Source organism: Heloderma suspectum, chromosome 5, assembly GCF_057233095.1.
Source record: "Heloderma suspectum isolate Gila_16-S chromosome 5, 16-S_ref, whole genome shotgun sequence".
In the NCBI taxonomy this organism is placed as follows: Eukaryota; Metazoa; Chordata; class Lepidosauria; order Squamata; family Helodermatidae; genus Heloderma; species Heloderma suspectum.
The window spans coordinates 124673978-124699507 of NC_139462.1; the positions used below are offsets into that span (position 1 = coordinate 124673978).

At 46.4% G+C, this 25530-nt stretch overlaps 1 protein-coding gene across 1 annotated transcript in view; it reads right to left on the bottom strand.

Moving 5' to 3' along the window:
• The window catches only part of CRACR2A (calcium release activated channel regulator 2A), a 198229-nt gene extending 173151 nt beyond the window's left edge, over positions 1-25078 (bottom strand). Inside the window, exon 1 of the mRNA XM_084859988.1 lies at positions 24892-25078. The gene's annotated coding sequence lies outside the window, so the exon portion shown is untranslated. The remainder of the gene's footprint in view (positions 1-24891) is intronic.
• Positions 25079-25530: the final 452 nt, after the last annotated feature.

Genomic DNA, 25530 nt, shown 5'->3' on the forward strand with positions numbered 1-25530 from the left:
CCGGAAGCCCAAGTGGTTGCTGCAGTTCGACGTGCCTTTTACCAGTTTCAGCTGGGTCGCCAGCTATGGCCTCTGCTGGACAGAGATAGCTTGGCCCCAGTGGTACAGGCATTAGTAACCTCGACACTGGATTACTGCAATGCGCTCTGTGTGGTGCTGCCCTTGAGGCAGGTCCGGAAGCTGCAGCTAGTGCAGAATGCAGCAGCTCGGCTGTTGTCAGGAGCTGCCCCTTTTCAGCATGTAACTCCTTTGCTAAGGGAACTGCACTGATTGCCTATTTGCTACTGGGCCAGGGTTTAAGGTATTAGTACTAGTGTACAAAGCCCTAAACAGCTTGGGACCAGGATACCTGAGAGAGCATCTTCTTTTTTACCAACCTGCCTGGTCACTGAGGTCATCGGAGGGCTTGTGCCTGGTGGTTCCACATGGACCTCTGGCCTGACTGGAGTCCACCAGGAAAAGAGCCTTCAGCATTGTGGCCCCCTTCCTGTGGAATTCCCTGCCTTTGGAGGTCAGGCAGGTGCCAACATTGTGTTGTTTTCAGCACCTGCTGAAGACATTGCTATTTTGAGAGACTTTCCCTGAGACTTTCCCTGACCAGCTGCAGTTTATTAAGTTCAGAATCTGTTCTTTTAAAATGTTTTAATACTTTGAATTATTCTTTTATCTTGTTCACCACTCCGAAATCTTTGATGTGGAGTGGTATATAAATATGGTAAACAAACAAACAAACAAATAAATAACAATAATTAAGTTCATAAGAAATCTTAATTATTGGCTGGATCACATCAAAGGGCCAGCTAGACCAACATCCTGAATCCAGCAGTGGTCAGCCAGATGCCTCTGGGAAGACCACAAACAGGGCATAAAGGAGTAACCGCCCCTCCTTGTGGCGGTAAATAAGAATGTGGAGGCTCTGTCTAGCTGCCATGGTTAATAGCTGTTGATTGATCTCTCCTGGCTTAGTTTTTTAACAGTCAGCCAAGCTAGTGGTCATCATCACTATTTCCTTTCTCTGTATCTGTGAGATATGTTTATTACAGGGTCACAGCTGACTGCTTCTATCTGAGAGAGGCCTCCTTCATTTGGCTTCTTTTTACCTCAAAACTGCTAGGCCTTACTGCTGCTGTTTGGCTTTTACCACGCTCAGACCTTGTCCCTCATAAAGGGCAGGGGCTGTTGAGTTCCAGGTAAGGGAAAGAGGGCTTAATACTCTTATACCAGGTGCATGACAGGCAGTAATTCAATAGGTGCAACTTTACCTAGCATATGATAGAAGCAGTACCTGTGATTATTCTGCCTGTACTTCACTTGTGAGCCCCATTGGAGAGAGATGACATGGGAGATGGTTTATAGCAGCATTTCTCAAATGGTGGGCTGGGGACCACCATTGGGTCTCAGCCCACTTTCAGGTGGGATTCAGTGCTGTAGCCCACTCAGTACCCCCAGTGGAAGGGAGGGATGAAAGAAACTGGCAGTGTGGTGAGATAGGTTACAAGTTAAGTGGGAAAGGAGAAGGGGAGAAGAAATGACAGGAGATGAGTAGGTATACTTTGAGAGGCCTGTGGGCTGGTGGTGGAGGGAAACAATACCAAATAGAAAGTCCTCTATGTTGTTTTAGGAAATTCTGCTTGAAATTGGGAGGCTGAGTCATGATGCCTCCAGAACCAATGTCTGTACTGAATTCCCTGCTACAAGAAAATCACTATGGCAAAGAAACAATTTCCAAAGAGGGATTAGGAACTGCCTGCTACTAGGAAAAATAGGAGCTGCGGTGTTAATTCTGCTGTAATAAAGACGTTTATTTATGCTGTTGTTATTATACTACAAGGGTGGGGGACCAAACTGTGGGCCCTTTTAAAAGTATAAGTGAAAAGTCAACTCATTCTGAAATCCAGCTTTCCCAGATTTCAGGAAAAAAATTCCCTGACATAGTCACTGTCTAGCACTGTATATGGAATGCTTTTTCTTAAACTCTGGGACATCTTGTTTAAGAGACAGATAATAGTGTGCCTTCCTATGCAATAAGTTCTCTTAAGAAATGCATGTCCCAAAGTTCCTTAGTTCATGCTGGCATTTTCTGTGCACTTGGAAGGAGCCATTTCTACTGCTAAATTTAGAGGCCTCAGAAAGCCTCAGAATAAATGCCTCAAAATTTACACTCCTGTAAAGAAGAAAAATATTATTTTTGGTCCAGAAGTTACATGAGTAAATAAGCTATCCTTAATTTATGAGTTTACAAACCTATCAGAGATTTATACCAGTGGGATTGTGTGTTAAAATTATCTCAAGATTCTGGACATTTATTGAGTAGTGCTACGTTTCCTGAAATAATAGTAGCAGTTCATATTAAAATACATGCATCACAATATTTCTTTGTTGGAATGTGTGTTTTACACATATATTTTAAAGTGTGCTTCTGAATTGTGTGTGAGGGCCAAAACGACATTACTTTAAAGACATGCTTAGCAACCACAGCTTTTTTCATATTTCCTTTAGAGTAGGGGCAGGACCCCTGATCCAGCTTGGGATCCTAGTGTGGAGGGTGGGCAGGGGGCTTTAACCCTTTCCCCCTATTATGGGCCCAATCTGGATCATCCCTCATAGCTGCAATTTCTATTGCAAAATATTGATCCATCAAGCTTAACTAAAAGTCCCTTCCAACTCTGTCAGTCTATGTGGATGGTACTGGTTGCCAGTTGAGTACTTGTAACATGGAATGGTAGCTTCAGTTGCATGATAGCTTCGCTTGCAAAGATTCCTTGTGTCTGTTCCAGTGAACAGACAAATCTGGGTCCACTGCCACTGACAGCTACCCAGCTCCAAGGTAGTGGTGAAGCTCAAACTAACATAGTATATCCATATTGATTATAAAAAAAAGGTGTCTGCTATTTCTTATAGCCTTGAATGATAGCTGTTAAAATGATATGTTAAATATACAAGAGAAAATTTCAACAATAGAGGAATTTTAAAAAACAGCAGAAGATATCTGGGACTTTTTCAGATAAGTTGTAAACTCCCTTTGATATCTTAAACAGAATTTTGGACTCTTTATTTTCAATAAATTAGCCACTTAACAGGTATAAGATAGGCTGTATGTGAATTGTTTTCTTCTACATAGCGTCTGATTTCTTCTGTATTCATCATGATATTTCTTCTTTTTTTTTCCATTTAGGGAGCAATCCTATGGCCGCTAGCTAAACGGCCATAGGATATGTCAGTTCCCAGAGAACTGACCTTCCCCCCTCCCACGCTGCCTCACAGGCAGCTCAGAACGGCTCCAAAATTGGAAGAGGAGCACGGAGTGGCGAAAACGGGGCATTCCAGGGCAGGAAAGGTGGAAATGCCGGTATGACGCATCCTATGTGTTGTCTAGTAGCTGCTTCCCCTGCTCCGTCTTCCCCTGGCTAGGCAGCTGAAATTGGCTGTCTAACCACAAATGCAGGATGGCTGAAGCAGGGAGAGGATGATCCCCTCTGCGCTTCTCCTGCCCTGCATTAGATAAGCAGGCACCTCCGAGTTCGGAGGTGGATGCCTCCAAGTTTGGAGGCGGCCACCTATCCCCATAGGATTGCACCCTTAGTTTCTCATTTTCAATTTCAAGTTTGCCTGATCAGTGCATTGAAGGCACAGCCTTTTCGAAACATAATGAAATTCAATAAACAAAAAAAACCTTTTGGTTTAACATATTGTGTTAAGGACATTCCACATTCATTGGAGCTCCAAAATGATGAGAAATGACAGCTAAGGGCCACACCTTTAACAACACGTTATTAAGGCAATATGCATATAGAATCATAGAATAGTAGGGTTGGAAGGGGCCTATAAGACCATCGGGTCCAACCCCCTGATCAATGCAGGAATCCAAGTCAAAGCATCCCTGATAGGTGGCTGTCCAGCTTCATCTTGAATGCCTCCAGTGTGGGAGAGCCCACTACCTCCTTAGGTAATTGGTTCCATTGTCGTATTGCTTTAACAGTCAGGAAGTTTCTCCTGATATTCAGCTGGAATCTGGCTTCCTGCAACTTGAGCCCATTATTCCATGTCCTGTAGTCTGGGATGATCAAGATCTTGGCCTTCCTCTCTGTGACAACCTTTCAAGTACTTGAAGAGTGCTATCCTATCTCCCCTCAGTCTTCTCTTCTCAAGGCTAAACATGCCCAGTTCTTTCAGTCTCTCCTCATGTTGCAGTTGGAAGGGACTTTTAGTTAAGCTTGATGGATCAATATTTTGCAATAGAAATTGCAGCTATGAGGGATGATCCAGATTGGGCCCATAATAGGGGGAAAGGGTTAAAGCCCCCTGCCCACCCTCCACACTAGGATCCCAAGCTGGATCAGGGGTCCTGCCCCTACTCTAAAGGAAATATGAAAAAAGCTGTGGTTGCTAAGCATGTCTTTAAAGTAATGTCGTTTTGGCCCTCACACACAATTCAGAAGCACACTTTAAAATATATGTGTAAAACACACATTCCAACAAAGAAATATTGTGATGCATGTATTTTAATATGAACTGCTACTATTATTTCAGGAAACGTAGCACTACTCAATAAATGTCCAGAATCTTGAGATAATTTTAACACACAATCCCACTGGTATAAATCTCTGATAGGTTTGTAAACTCATAAATTAAGGATAGCTTATTTACTCATGTAACTTCTGGACCAAAAATAATATTTTTCTTCTTTACAGGAGTGTAAATTTTGAGGCATTTATTCTGAGGCTTTCTGAGGCCTCTAAATTTAGCAGTAGAAATGGCTCCTTCCAAGTGCACAGAAAATGCCAGCATGAACTAAGGAACTTTGGGACATGCATTTCTTAAGAGAACTTATTGCATAGGAAGGCACACTATTATCTGTCTCTTAAACAAGATGTCCCAGAGTTTAAGAAAAAGCATTCCATATACAGTGCTAGACAGTGACTATGTCAGGGAATTTTTTTCCTGAAATCTGGGAAAGCTGGATTTCAGAATGAGTTGACTTTTCACTTATACTTTTAAAAGGGCCCACAGTTTGGTCCCCCACCCTTGTAGTATAATAACAACAGCATAAATAAACGTCTTTATTACAGCAGAATTAACACCGCAGCTCCTATTTTTCCTAGTAGCAGGCAGTTCCTAATCCCTCTTTGGAAATTGTTTCTTTGCCATAGTGATTTTCTTGTAGCAGGGAATTCAGTACAGACATTGGTTCTGGAGGCATCATGACTCAGCCTCCCAATTTCAAGCAGAATTTCCTAAAACAACATAGAGGACTTTCTATTTGGTATTGTTTCCCTCCACCACCAGCCCACAGGCCTCTCAAAGTATACCTACTCATCTCCTGTCATTTCTTCTCCCCTTCTCCTTTCCCACTTAACTTGTAACCTATCTCACCACACTGCCAGTTTCTTTCATCCCTCCCTTCCACTGGGGGTACTGAGTGGGCTACAGCACTGAATCCCACCTGAAAGTGGGCTGAGACCCAATGGTGGTCCCCAGCCCACCATTTGAGAAATGCTGCTATAAACCATCTCCCATGTCATCTCTCTCCAATGGGGCTCACAAGTGAAGTACAGGCAGAATAATCACAGGTACTGCTTCTATCATATGCTAGGTAAAGTTGCACCTATTGAATTACTGCCTGTCATGCACCTGGTATAAGAGTATTAAGCCCTCTTTCCCTTACCTGGAACTCAACAGCCCCTGCCCTTTATGAGGGACAAGGTCTGAGCGTGGTAAAAGCCAAACAGCAGCAGTAAGGCCTAGCAGTTTTGAGGTAAAAAGAAGCCAAATGAAGGAGGCCTCTCTCAGATAGAAGCAGTCAGCTGTGACCCTGTAATAAACATATCTCACAGATACAGAGAAAGGAAATAGTGATGATGACCACTAGCTTGGCTGACTGTTAAAAAACTAAGCCAGGAGAGATCAATCAACAGCTATTAACCATGGCAGCTAGACAGAGCCTCCACATTCTTATTTACCGCCACAAGGAGGGGCGGTTACTCCTTTATGCCCTGTTTGTGGTCTTCCCAGAGGCATCTGGCTGACCACTGCTGGATTCAGGATGTTGGTCTAGCTGGCCCTTTGATGTGATCCAGCCAATAATTAAGATTTCTTATGAACTTAATTATTGTTATTTATTTGTTTGTTTGTTTGTTTACCATATTTATATACCACTCCACATCAAAGATTTCGGAGTGGTGAACAAGATAAAAGAATAATTCAAAGTATTAAAACATTTTAAAAGAACAGATTCTGAACTTAATAAACTGCAGCTGGTCAGGGAAAGTCTCAGGGAAAGTCTCTCAAAATAGCAATGTCTTCAGCAGGTGCTGAAAACAACACAATGTTGGCACCTGCCTGACCTCCAAAGGCAGGGAATTCCACAGGAAGGGGGCCACAATGCTGAAGGCTCTTTTCCTGGTGGACTCCAGTCAGGCCAGAGGTCCATGTGGAACCACCAGGCACAAGCCCTCCGATGACCTCAGTGACCAGGCAGGTTGGTAAAAAAGAAGATGCTCTCTCAGGTATCCTGGTCCCAAGCTGTTTAGGGCTTTGTACACTAGTACTAATACCTTAAACCCTGGCCCAGTAGCAAATAGGCAATCAGTGCAGTTCCCTTAGCAAAGGAGTTACATGCTGAAAAGGGGCAGCTCCTGACAACAGCCGAGCTGCTGCATTCTGCACTAGCTGCAGCTTCCGGACCTGCCTCAAGGGCAGCACCACACAGAGCGCATTGCAGTAATCCAGTGTCGAGGTTACTAATGCCTGTACCACTGGGGCCAAGCTATCTCTGTCCAGCAGAGGCCATAGCTGGCGACCCAGCTGAAACTGGTAAAAGGCACGTCGAACTGCAGCAACCACTTGGGCTTCCGGCGACAGTGATGGATCTAGGACTACCCCCAAACAATGGACCTGATCTTCCAGAGGGAGTGCAACCCATCCAGAACAGGCAATAAGCCTATCTCCTGGGCTGTTTTTCCACGACAACGGAAGGAGAAGCTAATGGAGGAGTACCAGATTTTTTAAAAGGAATCAGTTTTGCTGCACTTTGGTCCATGCAGGGCTCCATGAGCAGATTCTCTGCACCAGTAAAAATCACTTCACAGAACATATTCCTGGTGGGGCTGGGGGTTGGAGTGGATGTCATCTGACTGGCAGGGGCTGTTCAACCAATAAGAGAGGCTCTCCTGTACCTCTCTCCCTCCCTTTTTCCTTTCCCCTAAAAGTCCAGATGCACCTGCATTTCAGGAGCAAGCCTCATTGAGCACAATAGGTGTTACTTCTGAGTAGACACACATATGCTTGTCCTGGGAAAGGTGTAGGGGGAGAATACAAAGATGGGAAACTAGCCCCCATTATAACCCACAGGATCTCTATAATGAAGGGTCGAAGTAGTTACTTCCTAAGGCAATAAAGCAAACAAAGGAGATTAGGGGCCTCGAGATTGTGCTTTACCGCACTTAGGGAATTGGGCTTTAAGCTGTGCCATGTCAATTGAGGGGGATCTCTGTAAGTTCTGATGTGGGTATTCAGAGGGCAAGCCTCATTCAGCACAAGGGGAGTTACTGCTGAGGAGAAACACTAACTGGCTCATGCAGAGATGGGAAACACACAGGAAACACCCCTTGACCGGGGTCATGGTGAAGGCACCCCCTTGGACAGGGCTAGCATACCCAAGGTCAATGCAGGGGTTGGGGCACACAGCAACTATACCAAGAAGAACCCAGCTTAAGGAAAAGAATTGGACTTCAAGCAGTCTCAGGAAATCCATTTTTTTCCCCTGATAAGCTCCGGGATGGCTGCTGGATGTGCATGACATCATGTATCCCTAATGACCTCAACATGCAGTTGGGTCAGAGTAAATTGCTGGTGGAGACACCCTCAGACTTAGGAACCACTCACCCTCAGGGCTTCTGTCTTGCCTGGATTCAGTTTCAGTTTATTGGCCCTCATGCAGCCCATTACTGAGTTCAGGCACTGGTCCAGGACTTGCACAGCCTCTCCTGATTCAGATGTCACAGGGAGAGAGAGCTGTGTGTCATCAGCATACAGATGCCACTTGGCCCCAAATCTTGTTAGATACAAGAACCTTCATAGTCAGCTACAGTCTGAATACTAGGGATGGCAGAGAATTTCGCCACAAATCTCGGGGAGGCCGAATGCCAGCGCATTCGGCCCCCCGAAATCGGTGGCGAAACAGTCTCCCCCCCCCCCCCACCGGGATGGGACTTACCTTGGGCGAATCTTCCTGGTGGCGGCGGCGGCTCTGGCGGCAGCGGCAGCCGGTCTTCCGACCGGCTGCCACCACCGCCATTTCCAGTAAAAACAAAAACAAAAAAACGTGATAGGCTACGTAAAGATTTACGTAGCCTATCACGGCTGATTTGAAAGGAAAAAAAAACGTGTTTACGCAAATGGCGGCGCCCGTGGGCGCCACCATTTGCATACGTGCGTTTTTTTTGTTTTTTTTTAAATCAGCTGTGATAGGCTACGTAAACATTTACGTAGCCTATCACGGCTGACTGCAGGGATGCAAACGGCGGCGGCTATGGCCGCTGCCATTTGCAGACCCGGCCGGCCAGGATTCGGGGGGGGAGGGACAGAGCCCCTCCCCCCTGGTCAAAATTTCAGGGGGGAGGGACGGAGCGCCTCCCCCCTGGCCAGAATTTCAGGGGGAGGGACAGAGCGCCTCCTCCCCACCTCGAATCAAATTTCGTTAAAAGGTAAGTGACTTTCGTACATCCCTATTGAATACTAGTTGCTGAGGGGCAGTCAATGGGCTTCTCGGAAACATCTGGTCATGAACTGTTGGAAAACAGGGTGCTGAACTTGATGTATGACCCAGCAGGACTCTTCTTTTGTAGATGTAAATCACCTTTATACCTTCCTAGTAAGTATGCACAGAACAGTGCACTATCCATATTTATTTGGAAGTAAGTCCCACACTGTGTTCAAATGAAGTTTACTTCCAACTGAGTCAGCTACTTGGTTTTTTTTTAAGGAGGCTTCCACCAGAGAGAAGCCAATACAGCTAGACAGTAGGAAGAACCTCTTTAGATGCAATCTACCATGCAACCTCATATTCAGAGGCAGTCTTGCACCTGAAGGTGGAGGCTCTACTCTTGTCATGGCTTCTCTCTTGTGGTGCATCTCCAACCCTGCCTGCCCCCCCTCCCGGCTTAAAACACATACACGCATACTGGGTACCAGAATTAGTGTGCAACAAGTACATCCCAAGTATGTACACACATACTGGGTAACAGAATTGGTGTGCAACAAGTACATCCCATCTCAGCATATGTACCTTTTTAAATTGTGTTTTTTCACCTCTCAGTGGAAGAATATCTCCATAAGACAGAAGCTGCTAGAGGAAGATAGAAAAACAAACCCCCATGTTCAGTCACAGTCTGCCATGCAAACATGTTTTCACTGGAACACTGTGCCTGAATGTGGATGTTCTCCTATCTAGCTCTCTCTTGTAGCACTTCTCCCACCCCCTTGAGCTGTGTGTGTGTAAGTGTAATATATCTTCTAAGGTAATATATCTTCTAAGGTAATATATCTTCTAAGGTAATTCATTGTGAAATAACGATAGATACGTTATAGAATGCTGGACCAGATGGATCCTTGGTCTGATCCAGCATGGCTCTTATGCTCTTATGTAAATGCCTGTTCCTTCCCCACTGCTCTGGGGCAGCACCATGTCAGGGGAATTCCCCCAAGGGAATAGAGTGGGAAGACCTCTTCCTCAGGAGGCTATCGGGGTGCGCCATGCCAGGGGCCATGCCAGGGGTGCCAACAGGCATGCCTTTGCTCAGATGGGACAGCAAAATGCATCCAGCTCAGACAGCTGCGTACATTTGCTTACAGCCTTCACTGTATCCAACATAAGGGCTATTCCCACCTGTGAGAAGCCAGGTCCATTCACTAGAGTATATATAAACTAGTAGGGACGTTGGAGAATTCCGCCACGGACTCCAGTGAGGCCGGATAAAGAATCCGGCCCCCCGGAGTCTGTAGCGGAATGGAGCAATCCCCCCCCCTCCACCCCACGGAATCCCCCCGGGACAGAGCCTACCTGGCTCCAGCGGTGGCTCCAGCAGCAGCTCTGCGTTGTGTTCTGGCTGCTGCCAGGCTGCGGCCGCAAATGGCAGCCGCTACGCCGGCTGCCATTTGTGTCCCTGCCAAGCTGTGGTAGGCTACATAAGTGTCTACATAGCCTGTCACAGCAAAAGGCAGGGACGCAGATGGCAGCCGCTATGCCATTTGCGTCCCTGCCTTTTGCCGTGATAGGCTACGTAGATACTTACGTAGCCTATCACGGCTTGGCAGGGATGCAAATGGCGTCGTGGCCGCCATTTGCATCCCTGCGGAGGCCGTGATAGGCTACATATATATTTACGTAGCCTATCACGGCAAAAGGCAGGGACGCAAATGGCGTAGCAGCTGCCATTTGCGTCCCTGTGGAGGCCGTGATAGGCTACATAAATATATACGTGATAGGCTACGTAAATATATATGTCGCCTATCATGGCCTCCGCAGGGACGCAAATGGCGGCCGCTACAGCAGCCGCCATTTGCGGCTGGTGCAGCCCAGCAGCGGACAGAAGTCTGGGAGGGATGGAGCACCTCCCCCCCACTGCGGACGTCCCAGATCGGAAAGGTAAGTACATTTCGTACATCCCTATACGCTAGTGACTTATGGTTGAACTGAACACACAAAAGCTGGGAAGTCATTTTTCCAACCATAATGCCAGCCCCATTTCAAACCACAACATGCTTTGAGCAAGGGGACCGGCATGTGTGTGGCAAGTGACAAAGGGCAGGAGCCCACTGGAATGCACACAGGACTGTTGAACCACAGGGCTCTGGGACCTATCAGCCAACAGCCTGAGTGCTTGGACCTGTGAGATATTAATGCATGCCAAGTCATAGTTGTCCCCTCATTTCATGTTGATTAAACATCTTTGGGTGTCTGCCATATCATAGGTTTTGTTAGTAAAGTTTTTAGGACATTTACTTGGTGCCCCCCTCTTGCTTCACCCCTGCCTCCCCACAAGTATTGCATCGTGGATGTAAGAGCACAACAGGGTGTGGAGACTCTGGTGCTTATCAACACTAGAGTTGTAAGAGAAGATTTCCCCACATTTAGAGCATTTCTACATTTTACGTGTCATCTGGAGTGTACAGTGGCTACGGAAACAGGCAGGCTAAAACTCTGGGGGAGGGAAGTTGGGGACAAGCGGTGGTCAGAAGAAGCCTGGAGTGGGCAGGAACGGACCGTGACAGCTGGGTATGAGGAGTTCACAGCTTCCCAGCCCCTTGCAGTGTCTGGCTACCAGTATGCCAGAAGTGGCAGGAGGGCACATCCGCTGTGGCTCACCCTGGAATACCAGGCACCAGCCACAATTCAGAAGGCCGGAGAAGCCACCAAGTCTGGGAGCAGGGAAGTTGGGCACAAGTGGTGGTCAAGGAAGAACATCTGTTACTGGCAACTGAAGACGTTTCAGAAGCCTTGTCTGTGACTAGTGTGCTTTCCAGTATCATCAAATTATCGTACTGATTACCTAGTTCCAGTGCAATGGGCAAGTTATGATTTTCACACCCTTACACATCTCAAATGCTCAAAGTAACAACATGGAAAGTTAGAGGTCTGGCTTCCCCTCATAAACGTAAACAGGTGTTTTTAAGGTTAAGGAAGCTCCATGAAGACATAGCGTTTCTGCAGGAAACCCACCTACTCCCCTCAGATGCACACAGGCACACCATGTGGGTATGGGAAGTGTATGCAGCTGAGTATGCAGCTCAAAAAGGGAGAGGGGGTGACAATGCTGATCCGAAAAAACATGAACATACAAATCAATCACATTGTAATGGACCAAATGGGCTAATATTTATTGCTAGATGCAAGTATAGAGGTGCAGTCCTTAATTCTGGCAAATTTATATGGTTCACAAATTGATTCGGTACAGGCGTTGAGGGAATGTGTTAAAAAGATAGTTGCTATGTCCCCCCAAAATATTTTATGGGGCAGGGGTTTCAATGAAATTCTAGACCCTTTATTAGATAGAAATACTCCTCCACCAACTAAACCACACACAGGCATGAGAGAAGCTCTGTTGGATTATATATGTGATTTGAAACTAATCGACCCTTGGAGACTTATCTATCCCTCAGACAGGGAATATACCATTTTTTCAGGAGCACATCATAATTTTTCTGGATTACATTATTTTTTGTTGTGTGGCACAATGGCCCCATTAGTAAAGGAGGTAAAAAATAGATAATATCATTATATCAGATCATGCACCGGTAACGTTGTCACTGCAACTTAAACGTTCCCCTCCCCACAACCACTCATGGAGGCTAAATACGTTTTTACTCCATGACCCGGTTTTTATTCAACAGATAAAAGAGGAAACAGGAATTTTTAAAGTTAAATCAGGATCAGTCTCATCCCAACTAACTCTCTGGGATACATACAAGGCCTATATGAGGGGCAGAATTATTGCCTTCGCATCCTACACTAAAAGGGCTAAAGGACAGCAACTTAAAGAGCTTAAGACTGAGCTGGGAACTCTCACAGATTCTTACAGCACATCAGCCACCCCCTCTTTACTACATAAGATGCAGAGAACCCAGTTTGAAATTAACAAGCTCTATGCCCTAAAAGCAGAGTTTTTAATGCAATGCACTAAGCAAGCATTTTGGGAATCAGGAGACAAGGTAGGAAAGCTCCTAGCCTACAAACTAAACACTTCATGGAGGGCAATCCCAAGTATCAGGCTACCCGATAGTTCTCATACCATGGATCCAGAAAAAATCAATGATACCTTCTATGTGTATTATTGAAACCTATACACAAAAGAAGGGGCAAGTACTACAGCAGATCCAGGCTCCTTCCTGAACTCCATTAACCTCGCCACCCTGACTCAGGCTGGATGGGAACTTCTGCAGGCACCAATATCTTTAGAGGAAGTTCACCAAATGATGGGCTCGATACAAACAGGTAAAACACCAGGCCCAGATGGGTTTCCTGTGGAGTGGTATACAGCCATGGAGAGACACTGACCCCCCCAGCTGTTGGACACATACAGAACCTCCTTTGGTGAGGGCAGACTATTGGACTCTCAGTATGGGGTAGCGATCTCTGTCCTCCCTAAGAGAGGCAGGGACCCAATGTTGGTCAATAACTACAGGCCCATTTCCCTCATTAATGTAGACCTAAAAATCCTAACAGCCATATTGGCAGAGAGAGCACAGGGCATCATTAGAAGTCTAATACACATTAATCAAATGGGGTTCATTAGACCCAGACAGGGATTAGATAATATCATAACAATTATAGACCTGATTTCCTCTACCCCACCAGACACATCACCAAGTGCCCTAATTATCATAGATGCTGAGAAGGCCTTTGACCGGGTCTCCTGGGACTTCCTTATTAAAATATTAGAAGCTTTTCAATTTCCCCGAGTTTATAAATTGGATTAATATTCTGTATCACTCACCCACCTCGAGCGTGTTAACCAACGGCTTGATTTCTAAACTTTTACCCATAGAAACAGGGACACGCCAGGGCTGCCCGCAGTCCCCGTTACTCTTTGATTTGTCATTGGAACCGTTGGTCTGTGCACTGAGGGTGGGCCCAGAAATTACAGGGATTAGACTGGGTGACACTGAACAAAAAATATTATTGTATGCAGATGATGCCCTAATGTCCCTTTCCAGTACTCCAAAGTCCCTACCTAAGCTAATTACCACACTAAACCAATATAGCAAAGCCTCAGGTTACAGAGTGAACTGGGAGAAATCAGAGGTTATGCCCCTAGGAACCCCACATAGCAAGACGGTTTATTCGGAATGGGAATTTAAACTTAGTGAAGATTCTTTCAAGTATTTAGGTCTCTCCATCCCTAAACTATTAAATAACTTAATCCCATATAACTTAGATCCCATAATGGAGCATGTAAAACTGGACATTGAACAATGGAAGGGACTTGGATTAAGTTTGTGGGCCAAAGTGAATACCATTAAAATGAAAATCCTCCCCAGGCTGATTTACGTGCTAAAGGGAATCCCCTTTAAAATATCTAAAACTTACTTTAATCTTGTGTATAAATTATTTAGAATGTTCATATGGGAAGGGAAAAAGGCCAAATTCTCTATTGCAAAAATGATACTCGCAGTGCAGGAGGGAGGCTTCAGTCTGCCAGACCTGGGCACCTACTACACTGCCCATATTTTAACACAAGCATTGTGCTGGTCTGAACAGAAAGAATTGGAAACCCTAATCTGGGTGGTGGTGGAGGGGCAAGCTTTGGAACCCATGCCTGCATTACGGGCATTGGGCTCCTTCTACGTGCGCCCTGGTCATCGCTGATTCCGCACCATCGCAGAGGCAAGGAAGGTTTGGGCACCACTGGGACTGACACTGAAACCTGACCCACACTCTCACACAGGCCTCATGCTTTGGAACAATCCCAACATAGTTGTAGGGGGTAGGCAAATATGTTGGAGACATTGGCTTACAGCTGGCATTTTTCGTTAAACTAGTTGATAGATAAGCACTAAAATTTTATAGATTTTGCTAATCTACCGATGATGGCTCCCCTCCCACCCATAGCTAGGTGGCAGCTACTACAATTGCAACATGTTCTCTCAGAGCTAAATCTGGTCATGCTGCCTTCTCAGCGTCAGAATTCCTGTCACCATGGACAGTCCTCCAGTCAGCGTTCTCCCTCCCTCCCTTAGCAAACACTAGTGATATTTACCCAATTAAAAAAAACTCCAGAAGTTTAATCTTTCTCATATTAGGGAAGCGTGGAACACCGAACTTGGCCAAGAGTGCCAACTTTCAGAATCAGTTTGGCGGGCCCGAAGAGCATAAATTAAAAAAAACACCCTAGGCCTGAAATTAAGATCAATCCAACAAAAAATTATTCTAGGAGCCTCCTGGACACCTGAATGACTGTACCAGAAGAATTTAAGTGACTCTCCCCATTGCTGGAGATTTCAAAAAGGGAAAAGGACTCTAAGGCACATGCTCTGGAGTTGTCATAGGGATGTACGAAAGTCATTTACCTTTTACGAAATTTGATTCGCGGTGGGGAGGAGGCGCTCTGTCCCTCCCCCTGAAATTCTGGCCGGGGGGGAGGCGTCCCGTCCCTCCCCCCTGAAATTCTGGCCAGGGGGGAGGCGCCCCGTCCCTCCCCCCCAAAATTCTGGCCGGGAGGGAGGCGCCCCGTCCCTCCCGCCACGAATCCTGGCCGGCCGGGTCTGCAAATGGCGGCAGCCATAACCGCCACTGTTTGCGTCCCTGCAGTTAGCCATGATAGGCTACGTAAATGTTTACGTAGCCTATCACGGCTGAGTTAACAAAAACAACAACACGCGCGTATGCAAATGGCGGCGCCCATGGGCGCCGCCATTTGCGTTCCTTATTTTGGCACGTCTAGTCTACGTAAACATTTACATAGACTACGGCGAAAATAAGGGGAACGCAAATAGCGTAGACGCTACGCTATTTGCGTTCCCCTTATTTTCGCCGTAGTCTACGTAAATGTTTATGTAGACTAGACGTGCCAAAATAAGGAACGCAAATGGCGGCGCCCATGGGCACCGCCATTTGTGTACGTGTGGTTTTTTGTTTTTGTTTTAACTCAGCCGTGATAGGCTACGTAAACATTTACGTAGCCTATCACGGTATTTTTTAAAAATCTAGCTGTGATAGGCTACGTAAATCTTTACGTAGCCTATCACTTTTTTTTTTTTTTAAACTTGGAAATGGCGGCGGCCGCCACCGCCACTGCCACCGCCACCGAACCGCCGCCGAACCACCACCGCCAGGGAGATTCGCCCAAGGTAAGTCCCGTCCCAGGGGGGGGCAGGGGGGCAGACCGTTTCGCCACCGATTTCAGGGGGCCGAATGCGCTGGCATTCGGCCTCCCCGAGATTCGTGGCGAAATTCTCTGACATCCCTAGTTCTGGAGGAATGTGACTGAAAGGATCAAATTCACTCTTCAATTAGATTGTGACATACTAGGCCATACAGGGGTGTTAGGACGACTCAGGCCATTGATATGGAAGAGTGACACACCGCTAATGGACTGGTTTGGAGGGTGACTCTAGTGGCTGAAAGATTGATGCTCCAGGCACGGAAGGCGAAACACCCATCCAGGACTGAAGCATGGTGTGAGGCCACGTCATCTTTGGCCTCCCATGAATTAATGTTGTTTAAACACCTGATGAAAGAGGACAGAGGCCTCCTGATTTGGCAGCCATATGCAGAACTGTTTGATTAACCACTCTTATTATTTTCCCCTTTTGCTTTCCTTTGAATGTCAGTTGTCTGTCTGGGTTTTTTTCTCCCCCCCGCCCCCGGATTTGGTCCTGAAGTGGTGGGTGTTATTGGAGGGTCGGGGGAGGGAAGGTTGGTGGGGGGAAAAGGCTGTAAGAAAAAGAAATGGAAATTCATCAACAATGTCCAGGATTTGAGAACACTTATTCATGTTTAAACGGTACAACTAGCAGACACTGGTGATTTCTTGATATATTGTTCTTTTGTGTATGAAACTAAAAACTAATAAAGAATTATTAAGAAAAAATTATTGCACTGATTAAAATCTGCCCGGTCACTCTTCCCATCACCTCTTCATGCCAAGCACCATGCAACAGCAGTCTGTTCTTTCTTAGCGACAAAGAGGATGTGTGCACCTTTAAATGTGTCCGTAGTTGATTGCATACAGATAGGTGGTTGACATTGCACACTAGCCAGCACCCCTGTGCTTGGTTGCACCAGGTGACATAGTGACCAGGGGTGGCTGTTTCCGGAGTTGAAATTCTGCTGCCAGTGTGAGGGCTCCAGGCTGGGAACAGTAGTTTGGGGAGGAGCTCATGCCTGGGTCTCCTGGTTGGGGGCTCGTGCTAGGGGTGGGGCTCTGGGGTGGGAGGAGCTTGGTTGGGGGCTCCAAGCTGGGGGCAGTTGGAGGGGAGGTTTGGGGGGTTTGTACCTAGGTCTCTGGATTGGGAGCTTATGTCTGGGTCTTCACAGTGGGGGGTAGTGTCTGAGATGGGGGTGATGTCTGGGGTAGGGGTGATATATGAGGTAGGGGTATGGGGCGGGTACTCCAGTGTAGGGGTGATAGTTCATGCAGTTGGGGGGGGGTTAGGGTTTTGGTAAACAAAAAATGCGAATCAACCACCCTTCTGCAGGGGTGGGGCACAGCCCTTTAGTTCCCTCTTCCTGCCTTGAACCTTGATTGTACCAAGTTGCTCTACCATGGGCTCCAGAGGGCCCCTTTAAATCTGCCCCCACTGGCCACATGCCACAGATCAGCGTGAACATTCTGAGGCCTCCAACTGACTCCTCTCAATACAAATAAGTGGGATTGGGGGGGAGTGCATATCTCCCCCAATCCTTGACCAATCTCACTGGATTTCGACCTCACTGCTAGTTAGCCCATTCTCTCCCAACCTGGCAAATCTGGCGGCTTTCCAACCATATTTTGCATGACAGGTGGTTGGTCATGCCTTTTCACTCTTTTTTCTTGAATTTTCACTCAGGTTTTTGTTTTTTTACCATAGCCTCTGCACTAGAAGAACTCCCCATGGACCTATACCTCAAAGGGCAACGCTAACTTCCATCCATGAGGCCCTACATGGGCGGCTAATCTTTTCCCCCATAACATCCCATAATAAGCTTTGTTATGCACCAAACCCAGCTAGTCTGCTAGCAAATTAAGCAGGTATCTATGTGCAAAATTTGAGGCAGATCGGACAAGGGGGAGCTTAGCTATGCCTCGCAAACTGACTTTTTGCCCCACGGGAAGAACAAGCAAAACGGTGTTCCCAAGTATAACTATGGGTGGCCTGACCAGGCCACCCACAACTCTGTTGGTCTGTGATGGAATGTAACCTGAGAAGCTCAGGCTACATAGTACTATATGGAATGGGACCCTGGCAAGGGGTTGGGGGAGTAGCCAGACTTTAACACTTTGACCCCCTACTATGGTCCCAAACTGAATCACATCCCCCCCCCCCGCATCCAATTTACATTGGCAAACAGGTATTTGGTTGTAGGGCTTTGGGGGGCGGGGGGTGAGAACTGGGGCAGTTTGCGCTGAGCTCCCACAAAGCAAGGGACCTCTATGCATTATTGTGTTTGAAACAGAAATATGCTAATCAGTGGTTTACATGATTAAAGCATTGGTGTGCATACAGTCTGAATAATTTTTATGCCTTTGGTCAAAGTTAAAATTTTAAATGTATCCTTGCAAAGCTGGAAGGAAGGGCTGTGCATATTAACTAGCCCTGGACAACTGTAGTCTGACTAAACCAGGGGTTCTCAAACTTTCTATCCACAGGGCATGCTTAAGGCCCACAAGTCACAAAATGGTGACAGATGGAGGTGGAGTTCAGCATAATCAGTTGACAACTGCTGATATCATTTTATATTGATATCTAATCCCTCTTTGAAAATTGCTGAATTCTTTGCCGCAGCTATTTCCTTGTAGCAGAGAGTTCCATAAGTCAGCTTTTTTCAAGTTAAGTACAGACACTGGGGGGGTTCAGATGATCACATGGGTAAAAGAAGCCATTGTGCCTTTTCCCCCTCCCCCCGTGCGTGCTGTGCTGTGTGACCACGATTTGCATAATTACCCGCAATGCAGCACAGGTTGCTGTGTTGTCCAAACCCGGTACAGTGCTCAGTGGGGGTGGCTTCTTACAAAGCCACAACCCCTACAAGCTATGCGTTGTGGCATGGGTGAGAAGCCACCCCTGCCACACTCCACATTGAGTTCAGATGACATGGCAACCGACACTGTATTGCAGGTAATTATGCAAATCATGGTTGTGTGGGCAGCACACAGGGGGGGCGGGGGGAGAAGCCACGATGGCTTCTTTTACCCCTGTGATTGTCTGAACCCAGTCACTAATGGGGTTTGCATGACATGAAAACCCATTGTGGGTGACAAGCCATGGTGGGTTGTTGCGTTGTCCAAACCCAGACTAATACCCACAGGGTGGCTTGTTCTAGGTGTTGTTGTTCCCACAATGGGTTGGCGTGTCATCCCAACCCAGACATGCCAACCCATTGTGGGTTGCCCCCCACTTGACAGCTGGGGAAAAGTGCTCAACATTACCCACTTAGCAAGGAGATCCCCAGGATTTAAAGGGTTGCCCCAATCCTTGGGGATGCCCTCCTCACAGTCCACCCCTCCCCAGGTTGACAGCAACTGTTTTTCATAGAAAAGTGCATGCCACCCCCTTTGGCGCTCCCACTCACAGTAACCACATCCCGTTTGACACCTGTCAAACTAGACGTGGCTACTGCGATTGGGAATGAAAAAGGGGGGGTGCACATTTCTATGAAAAACAGTTGCTGGGGACTCAGACAAGTAGGGATTTGAAGCGGGGCACCGCCAAGGTTCAGGCAACCCTTTGAACCCTGGGGATAACCTTGGTATGGGGGAGATCTACACCCCGTTTTCCAAGCTGCCAACTATCAAAGGCTGTCAAACCAGCCTATATACAGTCTAGTCCTGCCTGTTACCTTGTATGTTTGACAACTCAAACACACAAGCCTCCAGCCATGGCAACCCTTTATATTTTTGACAGTTGGCCTTGTACGTTTGCGCTACTCTGAAAATCCAATTTTTAAAAAAGGCATCAATTGCACACCCCAGGGCCAGAAAAATGTGAAAAATTTATTTCAGATTCATTTTACGCAAATAAAAGAGTGTGTGTGTGTGTGTGTATGTATGTATATATATATAGGCTCCAACTATGACCGGGGTCACGAAAGGAGCAGCGATGGGGAACGTGGCTGCAAACAAGATGGGTTCTGCTGCCAAGTCCCCTGGAATACCAGTTGGAGCTGGCTGGAGGACTGACAGGGAAGGATGGAGTGGGGGACAACCCATGGTGAGCCCGATCAACTGTCGGGCTCACCATGGGTTGTTCAGATGACAAACCACACTGCGGGTCTTATTTTATATTTCAGCCACTGGTTCTGGAAGTATCATTATTCAGCCTCCCCATTTTGGGAAGAATTTGCTTAGAGGCTCTAAGTCTGGGTTTCCAACATGGTGGCCATGTAGTCTCTTCTGAGATCTGAACAAAGATCAAGCCCTTTATCATTCCAGATTCTGCCATAGAGGTGTAAATGATAACTGAAAGGAACTGTATGACAAAGTGCAGAGTCACAAGGCCAATTTAGTCATCTTCAAAATTATTTACAGATAAAATTATCTTGCTAATGTCTGGGTGGGAAAAGAGCCATTGATAAGGCTCTTGAAAGTACTATACATTCAGAAAAGACAATGTGGTGTAAAGCACTGCAAGGTCTGCTTGACGTTACCCTTTTTTCTCACAAAGCAATGTTTGTCATTCTGGGGATCACATTCTACCTTAGAGCATGATGACTGTGGGCTGTGTTTTTCTACTGTAAAGTTTATCACTAAATACAATCAAGATCTGAACTGCCACCTTGAAATTGTTAGGGGGCATCAAATGGCTGGAGATAGAATGCAAGCACACTACGGCCTGGTTTGCATGATTGCAGGGTGGTTAAGAAGTCACCCATGGGTTCTGGGTGGCTTGTTACAGCAACAAGCCATGTTGGCCAGGTTCATACAACACAACAAGCTGTGCTGCTGAGGGTAATTACGCTAATTCCACTGGAATGCAGCTGGCATGGTTGGCAGGGAAAATAAGCTACTGCAGCTTATTTCACCAGCCACGATAGTGCGATCAGTATGTCCCGGCATAATCAGAATGAGTATTTGGCAGTGTGTGCCAAAGGAGTCCTAAATACAATTCTTGAAGAGGTAAATGCTCACTACTATGGAATCATCATAGATGTGACACCTGATGTCTCTCATACTGAGGAGCTGATATTTATCATATGATATGAACATAATAAAATGGAAAATCGGATGTGCAGGGATTATTTCTGGAAATGGTGGAATGTGATAAAAAGAAAGGAGTAGACATCACAAAACAGTTAAATGAAGTACTGGCAGACTTTATGCATGTTGTCTGTACATGCAAAAATTCCTGTATGTGGTCCCCCAGCTTTCTACACAAATTAATGAGTTCTTTTATGCCCCGTTTCCAACACTGCACCTACACCAGGCCCCATAAACCCTCTTGGTGCCCCTGTCCGATTGCAATGTAAAGTGCAGACATGGAACAAAAGATTAAAGCCCCTACCCACCACTCTAGGGTCCTAATCCATATTAGGTCCCATGTGCTTACTTTTGAGTAAAAAAGAAAAAAAAAGCTACATCATTAAAGTAACATGAACGTGTAGTTTGACCTTCCGGGAATTTGGTCAGGGCAGGAGGGGGAATGTGGAATGCAGAATGCACAGGTGGGAGAAAACAGAAGGATCAGTATCACCTTTCTGAAAGCAGAAATGCAGCCCCCAGCCTCCTGATCTCCTCCATATAGTAGCGTAATTGGCCTGTGGAGTCCTAGAACTTCTCAGAACAACATTTCCCAAAAGCCCCTGCTGTGACCCGTGTGTCTCTGCGGGTGAGGGAGGATGGCCAGAAGCGGCAGAGAGACACATGGAGAGGAAGGGCTGCTGCCTGGGAGCAGGCCAGGGAGGGCTGGTGAAGCACCAGTGGGGACTCAAGGGTGGAGGAGATCTTTTTGGTCCGTTTGGAACAAACGGAAGCCTGGGACCCTTGGGGAAAAGCCCTGGAACAGGAAAGCCGAATGCATTGTTAAAACTGTGCAGGCCTCCTGCTCAACTGGCAAACTGCTGCATTTTTGATCCAGTTCTTTTGCGTGGACCACCTTCTAAGTGGCCAAAAACCTTCCCTGTTTACCTAACTCATAAAATCACCTGTTGTTTGTAACTATGTGTCAGTGTGATTGCTGGAACCCACCAGGCTTAGTAGAGGTTACTAACACAGACGTGCCTTCAGCCCTGATTATACAGGCACACAACTGATTTATGAAGTCATTACAGTAAATAAAGGAAACAAGTGTTGCTGTTCTTCTCTGTGCGGTGAGAAAAGGCTGTGCAGGGTCATGTCACACTAGGCGTATTCACACATTACACTGAACATGCATTCGCGCTCCAGGTGTGCTCATTAAGAAGGTTGTGAGAATCTAGCCCCTTTCAGCCATTCTGCTCACGTGTAAGCGCTACATGCAAGGAGGGGGAGGGAAAATGAGTCCACTAGCTCCCTTCCCCCCCTCACTGTTTCTGTTGTCCTCTACATGTGGAGGGTGACTGCCTGCAAAGGAGACCCTCCTCTATCCACGGAAACTTTCTCTGGGATTTTAGAAAGCCCGGAGCAGTTCTCTGGTCAGCATTTTGACAGGGCAGTTATCAGGAAACTGTCAACTGAGACAAGAGTGAGGTAATTTTGAGGGCTGAGGGAGTAATTCTGCCTGACAGGTCACTGATTAAGAGAGGAAGGGAAAGGGGAAAAAAACTATGCTGGAATCCTGTGCAGAAGTAACCTTTTCTGAGCATACACAGCCATATCTGTTTGTTTGTATACATGTACTCCATTAAAGACTAGTTTGTGTGTGTGTGTTTTAGTTTACGGTTTGTTTGTTTGTTTTCAGAACACTGTAATAATTTTCCTTGTTAAAAATCATGGAGATTCAATGATTTAAAAAATTCTGCTGGTTTAAGACCACAATTAATATTGTCTCACAATAGGATTCTTCTAGCAATACAGTAAGGCTCATATGCTTCATAAGGCAATATGTCCTGGCAATACCAGGACAATGTGGGGCATTTTTGCTGGTCCCAGGCACTCCATCTTCCCCATCTAAATTTGGTCCTGAAAGACCCATGAAAACTGTGAGTTCATGGAAGGTACGTTGGAACCAGCATTTGTAAAAATGGATCCATTTTTATTTATTTGTAGAAAATCGCAGCTCACATTTTTCACATTACAGTTTAGACAGGTAGAGAAGCTAGTGTACTCTAGAGCAGAAGTGCACCATCTTCCCAACAGGTAACATAGGGAAAAACAGAATAATGATGTACTAGGGGTAAGTACTTGAAAATAGTGAACTGTTTCTGGTGATTAGGAACAGTTAGAGCATATGACCTTAAACCATCGTGAATCTCATGCAGAGCAAACATCTGAACTCAGTGCTACTGTGATCAGTGGGGCTTATTCCCCAGTAATTGTGCTTAGGTCTTAGGTTGCAATCCAATACACATTTTCTTTGAAGTAAGCTGCATTTAACTCAGTGGGGCTTACCTAGGAGGAAACATGCATAGGATTGTGCTGCTAGTCTTTAAGTTTCCCAAGACCTATAAAGCCCTACTTGGAATAAGTCCCACTAAATTCAGTGTGAAACTAACTTCCAATTAGGGATGTGCGAAAGTCACTTACCTTTTCGCAGGGGTGATTCGCGGTGGGGGGGAGGCGCTTCGCTTCTCCCCCCGAAGTTCAGGCGACGGGGGGGAGGCGTCCCGCCTTGCCCAGACGAAATTCAGGCTGGGGGGGGAGGCGCCCCACCTCGCCCGGCCGAAATTCAGGCCGGGGAGAAGCGCCCCATCTCCCCGGCCGCGAAAGAAAAAGTAAAAAACAAACAAACAAAAACCCCATGATAGGCTACGTAACGATTAACGTAGCCTATCACGGCTAGATTTCCAAAGTCAGCCGTGATAGGCTACATTAATCGTCACGTAGCCTATCACGGGTGACTTTGGGGAAAAAAAAAAGCGCGTACGCAAATGGCGGCGGCCCATGGGCGCCGCCATTTGCGTTCCTTATTTTGGCACGTCTAGTCTATGTAAAGATTTACGTAGACTACAGCGAAAATAAGGGCAATGCAAATAGCGTTCCCTTATTTTCGCCATAGTCTACGTAAATCTTTACGTAGACTAGACGTGCCAAAATAAGGAACGCAAATGGCGGCGCCCATGGGCTGCCGCCATATGCGTACGCGCTTTTTTTTTTCCTTCCCCAAGGTCACCCGTGATAGGCTACGTGACGATTTACGTAGCCTATCACGGCTGACTTTGGAAATCTAGCCGTGATAGGCTACGTAAATCGTCACGTAGCCTATCACGGGTGTGTGTTGTTGTTTTTTTACTTACTTTTTTATTTTGTAATGGCGGCGGCAGCAGCTGGTCGGGAGACCGCCCGCCGTCCCCACCCCCGCCGACACGTCGCCGAACCGCCGCCGGGACCCGCCACTGAGAGGGACATTCGCTGAAGGTAAGTCCCATCCCGGGGGGGGGGGGGGCAGCGGAGAATTTCCCCAACACTTTTGGGGGGCCAAATGCCTCGGCACTCGGCCTCCCGAAGATTCGGGCAGAAATTCTCCGCCATCCCTACTTCCAATGAGACTTGCTCCCAAGTCTGCATAGGACTGCATCATAAATGCCTATAGATTATCTATGTTCTAGCTGTGCACATCAAAGGTATAATACCATTTGCTTTAAAAAAGGATAGTGGTTTGTCTAGGATTTATAATATGTGTATAGTTATTATGGGAAAAAGAAAGAAAAACAAACCAGCCCACAAATGCTGTTGAAATACCCTGTTTGCAACTAAATCTACAGCCTTCAGCCTATTTGTTGTGAATCTTCCACCTCACCCCCAGCAAAGAAAAACTGCCCCTCTTCTGCCAATGGGATTAAATGACATGTTAGTTCCGTCACCATCTTCAGTGAGTTGTGCTTAGATAATATCCTTTTACTATTAGCTACATCTCAAAAAAAAACAAAACTACATTTCAACAGACGAAGGACAGAGGAAGTGGAAACAGAGTGACACACTTCAGCCTAACAGCAATGTTCAAATGGCTACCTGACAGTTTTGTTTCTTCAAAAAGCTTTGGGTTCTGAAAATCTATCAATAAACATTATCCTGTCTACTATTTGTCCAGCTATTTGTGCTGAGGGGGTTTTAAACTTACCCCTCTCACTTCTCTGGGAGAAGAATCATGTGTCTGCAGATGCCTCTGGTGCAAAAGCACACACCGCTGTGTCTGGCTGCAAGTCCTAAGCTGGTTCTCTCAGGCTAGCTGCGTGCACACACAGATACTGAGGAGGAAGGAAGGAAGAACAAACAAGACGGTGATAGAGAACTTCCCAACCACTGCCCAGTCAACATGTGGTTTAAACAGGTATAGCAGAAGCTGTGGGCGGTACGGGAGCAAGTCTAACCAGTTCTGCCTCCTCTTTTTCCTCCTGTCGAATTTTGTCAGCGTACATATATGTGATTTTGTCACAGAGTGCTTTTGTTTTATATGCTGTTGTAGTGATACTCTAGTAATAGTGGTTAAACCATGACAGCTTGCATCAGGATTCACAGTCCTAAGGCCACTTCAGGCATCATAGTTTTAAGTGTATCTCTCAGATTTAATGTACTCATTCTTCGCATGCACCTGAAATTGTAACGTGTGAGCAACACAAGCACATGTGCCTCACACAGATATGCTTATCAGAAAGCCAGGGCACCGCAGGGCCAAACTAGATGTGCCAGGGCAAACATCCCCATATCTTCCACACTGAAACACAAAGTGGGAGGTGGTGTCCTACTCTTTACATGAAAA